The sequence below is a fragment of the Salmo salar genome, unplaced genomic scaffold (genome assembly GCF_965601325.2).
Source record: "Salmo salar unplaced genomic scaffold, fSalSal1 ptg000613l, whole genome shotgun sequence".
NCBI classification, from domain to species: Eukaryota; Metazoa; Chordata; class Actinopteri; order Salmoniformes; family Salmonidae; genus Salmo; species Salmo salar.
The window spans coordinates 80204-86481 of record NW_027675440.1 but is presented as its reverse complement, the minus strand read 5'-3'; the positions used below and the strand labels follow the sequence as shown (position 1 = coordinate 86481).

General features: G+C 44.0%; 1 long non-coding RNA gene across 2 annotated transcripts; it reads right to left on the bottom strand.

The window, feature by feature from the left end:
* Positions 1 to 2954: 2954 nt before the first annotated feature.
* LOC145876876 (uncharacterized) lies at positions 2955 to 4755 on the bottom strand. Of its 2 annotated transcripts, none has more exons than XR_014391549.1 (2): positions 4620 to 4755; positions 2955 to 3506 (listed from the first exon to the last, which is right to left on the bottom strand). It is a non-coding gene; the product is annotated as an uncharacterized LOC145876876 (long non-coding RNA). The 2 variants fall into 2 exon arrangements; XR_014391550.1 differs by having other exon boundaries at positions 4608 to 4741.
* Positions 4756 to 6278: the final 1523 nt, after the last annotated feature.

Below are 6278 nucleotides of genomic sequence, written 5' to 3'. Positions count from 1 at the left end.
TCATTGTGGCTCTATGTCACACTGTCACAACCACTGATTGTCCTTAGTGCTTGTGATTCCAGACTGGAACCTGTGTGTTGTGTTGGGTATCACACTACAGGACAGGACATGATGTACAGGTACGTGTACAGATAAAAACACCCATCTGCCAGCAGCCATTACATTACATTTAGCATTTCGTGTGTGTGTGTGTGTGTGTGTGTGTGTGTGTGTGTGTGTGTGTGTGTGTGTCAAATCAAATGTTATTTGTTACATGCGCCAAATACAACAGTGAAATGCTTACTTACAAACTCTTTCCCAAAGATGTAGAGTTTTAGATAAAATGATAAAAAAAGCGAGAAATAAAACACACAAGCATGAAGCTATATACAAGGAGTACCAATACCATATCAATGTGCAGGGATACGTGGTAGTTGAGGTAAATATGTACATGTACAGGAGGCTGGGGCTCCCGAGTGGCACAGCGGTCTAAGGCACTGCATCTCAGTGCAAGAGGTGTCACTACAGTCCCTGGTTTGAATCCAGGCTGTATCACATCCGGCCGTGATTGAAAGTCCCATAGAGCGGCGCACAATTGGCCCGGTGTCGTCCGGGTTTGGCCGGGTAGGCTGTCATTGTGAATAAGAATTTGTTCTTAACTGACTTGCCTAATTAAATAAAGGTTAAATAAATATACACTGCTCAAAAAAATAAAGGGAACACTTAAACAACACAATGTAACTCCAAGTCAATCACACTTCTGTGAAATCAAACTGTCCACTTAGGAAGCAACACTGATTGACAATACATTTCTTTCACATGCTGTTGTGCAAATGGAATAGACAACAGGTGGAAATTATAGGCAATTAGCAAGACACCCCCAATAAAGGAGTGGTTCTGCAGGTGGGGACCACAGACCACTTCTCAGTTCCTATGCTTCCTGGCTGATGTTTTGGTCACTTTTGAATGCTGACGGTACTTTCACTCTAGTGGTAGCATGAGACGGAGTCTACAACCCACACAAGTGGCTCAGGTAGTGCAGCTCATCCAGGATGGCACATCAATGCGAGCTGTGGCAAGAAGGTTTGCTGTGTCTGTCAGCGTAGTGTCCAGAGCATGGAGGCACTACCAGGAGACAGGCCAGTACATCAGGAGACGTGGAGGAGGCCGTAGGAGGGCAACAACCCAGCAGCAGGACCGCTACCTCCTCCTTTGTGCAAGGAGGAGCAGGAGGAGCACTGCCAGAGCCCTGCAAAATGACCTCCAGCAGGCCACAAATGTGCATGTGTCTGCTCAAACGGTCAGAAACAGACTCCATGAGGGTGGTATGAGGGCCCGACGTCCACAGGTGGGGGTTGTGCTTACAGCCCAACACCGTGCAGGACGTTTGGCATTTGCCAGAGAACAGCAAGATTGTCAAATTCGCCACTGGCACCCTGTGCTCTTCACAGATGAAGCAGGTTCACACTGAGCACGTGACAGAGTCTGGAGACGCCGTGGAGAACGTTCTGCTGCCTGCAACATCCTCCACCATGACCGGTTTGGCGGTGGGTCAGTCATGGTGTGGGGTGGCATTTCTTTGGGGGGCCGCACAGCCCTCCATGTGCTCGCCAGAGGTAGCCTGACTGCCATTAGGTTCCAAGATGAGATCCTCAGACCCCTTGTGAGACCATATGCTAGTGCGGTTGGCCCTGGGTTCCTCCTAATGCAAGACAATGCTAGACCTCATGTGGCTGGAGTGTGTCAGCAGTTCCTGCAAGAGGAAGGCATTGATGCTATGGACTGGCCCGCCCGTTCCCCAGACCAGAATCCAATTGAGCACATCTGGGACATCATGTCTCGCTCCATCCACCAACGTCACGTTGCACCACAGACTGTCCAGGAGTTGGCGGATGCTTTAGTCCAGGTCTGGGAGGAGATCCCTCAGGAGACCATCCGTCACCTCATCAGGAGCATGGCCAGGCGTTGTAGGGAGGTCATACAGGCACGTGGAGGCCACACACACTACTGAGCCTCAGTTTGACTTGTTTTAAGGACATTACATCAAAGTTGGATCAGCCTGTAGTGTGGTTTTCCACTTTAATTTTGAGTGTGACTCCATATCCAGACCTCCATGGGTTGATAAATTGGATTTCCATTGATTATTTTTGTGTGATTTTGTTGTCAGCACATTCAACTATGTAAAGAAAAAAGTATTTAATAAGATTATTTAATTCATTCAGATCTAGGATGTGTTATTTTAGTGTTCCCTTTATTTTTTTGAGCAGTGTGTGTGTGTATGTATATATATATATATATATATATATAGCACAACACAATCATCCTAACCGGAAAAATGTAGGCTACATTTGTCCTATCGCTAACTGAGGAAAGATTGACCCAACACAAGCAGTCATATTTTCTAACTCTCGGCTGACGTAAACTACAATATGAATTAGCTAATTGCAATTACTATGTATAATTAATCACATCACGGGGTGAGCTCACCATTGATCGAAATAATTAGGTAAAACACTTTCTAGAAATCGACAGTAATCCGACGATTAGTTTCAGCGCGCAGCCATGCATTTTTTCCCCTCACAGAAACCGAAGATAATAAAAGACAAGATGAGTTTGGTCTGTTTATAGTGTTGAAGGGGTGTGTCATCTACCGTCGTTCACATCCCACCATTCATTTCCGGAAGTCCTCAAAAAATGAGTGAACTCTTACTCACCTCATTTTGTTATAACATCTTTGGTCAAACGGATGATTACGTGAAACCCAGAATGCATTGTATGTCAACAAACATGGCTCCATACACATAGCTGGAATTAGCTTAGCTCATCATAATCAGTATAACCTTCAAATAAGTATTTTACACACATAATATGTGCCCATTACAATCTATGCAAGAATCGGAATGCATGATTTGTCACCCAGAATTGAAAACATGTGAATAAAACAGTAAATACACAAATAATTACCTCACAAAACATTTTCTGATGGTGATTTATTGATACAAGTGACGCATGCCGGCAGTCAATCACGTCCCCTCTCACTCTGAGCCATTCAGTGTTGTTGTTTATGTATGTAGCTAGTGAGCTAAGCTGTAGCATTAGCAATGTCTTTCAAAAGGAGACAACTCACAAATGTGGAAATTATGGAGATTTTTTTTTACAATTCTGACAATGAGTCTGAGTCTGAAAGTCAGGAATCAGATTCTGACAGTGAGGAGCTGCCCCCCCCCCCCCCCAACCTTGTAGCCATTGAGAACCCTGAATCTGAGGTTCCCTTGTCCACTGATCAAGTACCAGGTCCCTTTGAAGATGCTGGTGGTGATGGAGGGAGACCGACAGTGGATGAAGTACAGGAGTTCTGTGGTAGCTGGAAGGCCACCAGTCATTTCACCCCTCCTGGCCCTGCTGTTTGTTTTGATGAGTCCCAGTCTGGAGTCCATTTCCATCTGAGGCAGAGTGCTTCAAGTTGTTTCTGACAGAGGAGCTGGTGGGAAACCATAGTACAGGAGACCAATCGCTATGCCTTGGAGCTACAAGAGAAGAGAGAGCCAGGAGTGAGGGGGGAAACTCGCTAAATGGGTGACAACCACAATGAGTGAAATGTATACCTTCCTGGTGACAGTCCTCCCCATGGGGATAGTAAAGAAGAACTCCCTAAGAGAATACTGGAGCACAGATCCTATGTTTGCAACTCCCTTCTTTGCCACCCTCTTTTCCCAAGACCGCTTCCTAATTCTGCTGCGATGCCTGCATTTCGTCAACAATGCTACTGCCATCCTAAGTGACCCGTTATACAAAATAAGAATTGTTCTTATCAGCCTGACTAGGGCTGGGCGATATATCGATATAAAAAATATATCGATATATATTTTAAATGTGATATGAAATTAGACCATTTCGCATATATCGATATAGTTGAAATTTGCGCTTTGATCCTTGCTCCAAGCAAGCTGCAGACCCGGAGCTCTCTGCGCTGCTCCCCGCGCCTCCTCTTTCATGCACAGAGGGCGGAGGGGCAGGAACAGACACTTCAACAAACATGGAGGAAGCAACAGCGTCTGCGGAGCGTTTTGACGAGGAATTGGTTAGTAAAAGAAAAAGCATTGGCTCAGTAATTTGGAGATGGTTCGGATTCAAAGTATCAGATGAGCAACAAAATCACGTTATATGTAGGCAGTGCCATAAAAAAAGTTACAGCCAGGGGTGGAAGCACTACAAATCTTTTTCACCACCTAAAACAGTGGTGTGTGAAACTGCGCGCTGCAGAAGCCCCAGCCGCAAGCCGTCGACAACCCGAAAAAGCCCCGAAACAAAGCTCACTGCAAACTTCATTTTCCCGCAGTGTGCCTTTATGAAAAGAAAATTGGCAAGTGGTGTACTATAACTACAGCGGTGTCCTATCACATTGCTAAAGATATGGTCCCTGTTGCAACTGTGGAACAAGTCGGATTCAAAAAAGCTACTGAAAACTATGGACCCGAGATATGAGCTTCCCAACTACTTTACACGAGAAGCACTGCCACAAATGTCCACTGAAGTCAGGCAGAGCCTTGCTGACCGGCTCGCTAACGGGACCCATTTTGGCGTTGACCAGCGATATGTGGGTCGAGCAGGACAATGTGAGCCTTTACATGAAGCGTGACATGTTCACTTCATTCAACGACTGGGGGAGATGAAAACAGCGTCGTGTCTCCAAAACAAGTTATTTCCCCCCAGGATCACACCGGTGAGCATATAGCTGAGGCCTCGCAGGACGCAAGCTGGGAAACTCCAAGAAAAGCATCCGGTTGCTATAACAACCGCCAACGGGAGCGACGTGGTCAGAGCGGTGGAGCTGAACGATGAGGATGCAGTGCTTCGGTCAGACTACACTTGGCTATTGGGGAGTGCAGTGTTTTATTAAGGAGTATTCACATATTTTACTTTAAATAAAAAAACATATTAAACTATTAGTTTTTTATTATTTTCCTTTGTGTCTGTCTGCAACTTGTTTTGTTTTATGCTGCTGTCTTGGCCAAAAATGGATTAATAAAACACAAAACATAAAGTGTTAAAAGTAAAATCATTTACAATACAGGATGGTAGATTTCAGAACCATATTTATTAGGTTATTGGATAAGAATTAGTGAGGCATTGATGTGTTTACCACTTTAATGTTACAGCTGGTAAAGGTGAGGTAATTATGACTTTAAAATGCTGGTTAGCCTGTTGATATCATCAAGGTAACATATTTAGTTATTATGATAGACTATAGTTTTTTCTCTGGATTGAAGAGCCAACTGCAAAGTAACTAGAAACTAATGTTGACACGTAGGTAGGCCTAAACATTGTGGAGTTTTTAGTGGAGTAGAAATATGAAGTAGCATTAAATACTAAGCATAAATACTAAGAACAACAACAAGAACGAAACATCAGTAAATGTACATACAGTATAGTCATCATTTATAAATTATACACAAATAATAATACATAAAAATCACTTACAGGATTCAAATTCACAAAATAAATGAATATAATATTTGATATTTATGATTAGGACTGGCGTTGATTAAAAAAATAAACTATGAAACAAGAAAATATTAATGTAGAATATTTCTAAAGCTTGATTTTGGAAAGCACTTAGTTGTATGAGTGTGTTAAAGTGAAAACAGAGTCAAATTTCTCGCATAAGCACATTTGTTTAATAGTTTTTTTATGATTCTGACAGGACATGGCATGAATGACAAGCGCGTCACCCGGGCCATTTCTCTGTGCAAGAGAATTGTAAGCTGTTTTTGGTACAGCTGGAAGAAAAGGAGACATCTTGCTGAAGTCCAGATTCAGCTGGGTCTGCCAAGTCACCAACTCATAACCGAGTCTGCCACACGCTGGGGATCAAGGCAGCAGATGATAGAGAGAGTCCTGGAGCAGGAAGGAGCACTGGCCAAAGTCCTGTCTAATGACAAAAAGACCAGGCACCTTGTCCCTACCTGGCAGGACTTAGAGGTCCTAGAAGCAGTCCAAAAGGTGCTGAAACCTCTCCAGGACTTTACCGATGCTTTGTCAGGTGAGGAGTACGTCACTCTATCATATGTAAAACCTGTGCTGCACCTTTTTAACGACAGTCTCCTGGCATGTGAAGAGGGTGATAGCGAGCTTTGCAAATCGATCAAGACCAGCATTGTTGAGTACCTCAACCGCAAGTATTCTGACCCAGCCACTACTGACCTATTGGAGATGGCTTCATTTGTGGATCCACGCTTCAGGGCCACCTATATCCCAAGTGAAAAAGTTGATGCATTGAAGCACAGAGCTGTCTTGGA